The sequence below is a fragment of the Myotis brandtii genome, unplaced genomic scaffold, assembly GCF_000412655.1.
Source record: "Myotis brandtii unplaced genomic scaffold, ASM41265v1 scaffold138, whole genome shotgun sequence".
Classification (NCBI taxonomy): domain Eukaryota; kingdom Metazoa; phylum Chordata; class Mammalia; order Chiroptera; family Vespertilionidae; genus Myotis; species Myotis brandtii.
In genome coordinates this window covers 713,319-714,452 of record NW_005354915.1, presented here as the reverse complement: position 1 = coordinate 714,452, position 1,134 = coordinate 713,319, and positions in this window count along the sequence as shown.

Below are 1,134 nucleotides of genomic sequence, written 5' to 3'. Positions count from 1 at the left end.
CTCCCCTACCCCCCAGTGTCTTGTGTCCATTGGTTATGCTTATGTGCATGCATACAAGCCCTTCGGTTGATCTCTTGCCCCCCGCCCCGCAAGATGATGTTTTATATCAGGTCGAGCAAGGATGTCCCTCTGGCCTCGTCATCTGTCTGTGCTGTTCGCCTGGCCCCGGGGCCGGGGCAGGTGGCCCTGAGGTGCCCTGTCCAAAGATGCCAGTGGTGACGGCCTCTGGCGGATGGACAGAGCCGGAGCCAGAGACCAGATCCGGAAAGTCTTCCTAGAGGAGTCCGTAGGCACCGTCCTTTCCAAGCTCTTCATGTCACCGGTAAAGAACTTGAGGCTCAGAACTGGAGGGGAGGGGTCAGACTCCGAGGTCGCAGAGCAAGTGTGGACAGACGGAAGCCAGGCCCCTCGCTCAGGCAAGACCCAGTGAGCAAGACTGTTCACAGTAAGCACAGCCTCCTTTGCAAAGGAGGCGGCCAGCGGACACACTCACATCCCGTTTATAGAGCAGTCAGCACCGAAACAAGAAATTGTTTTTTTAAATTAAAAAAATTAAAAAAAAAGAAAAAGAGCCCGGCCAGTGTGGCTCAGGGGTTGAGCATCTACCTATGAACCAGGAGGTCGCTGGTTTGATTCTGGTCAGGGCACACGCCCGGGTTGCAGGCTCCATCCCCAGTAGGGGGCGCGCAGGAGGCCGCCGATCAGTGATTCTCATGATTAATGTTTCTATCTCTCTCTCCCTCTCCCTTCCGCTCTGAAAACAATTTAAAAAATATATATAACTAGTAGCCTGGTGCACGAAATTCGTGCACTGGGGTAGGGGGGAGAAGGGGCCCCTCAGTCTGGCCTTCACCCTCTCCAATCTGAGACCCCTCAGGGAATGTCCAACTATCTGTTTGTGCCCACACTTTTAACAGATAACAGCTCCATTGTTGTTCCTTTCTTATGCTTAAAACCATTGGAATTAGTAGGTATTCAAAGTGTGTATACATTTTGGGGGGACACCCTGTATATCTCTAGTCAGTGGTGAAAAAAACCAACAGCAGATTTGGAACCCCCAGACAGGGAACCTTGCTCATTCCCCACATGTCTCCCCACTTCACTTTCCACCTTCGTGGGCAGCAGGAGAATCAA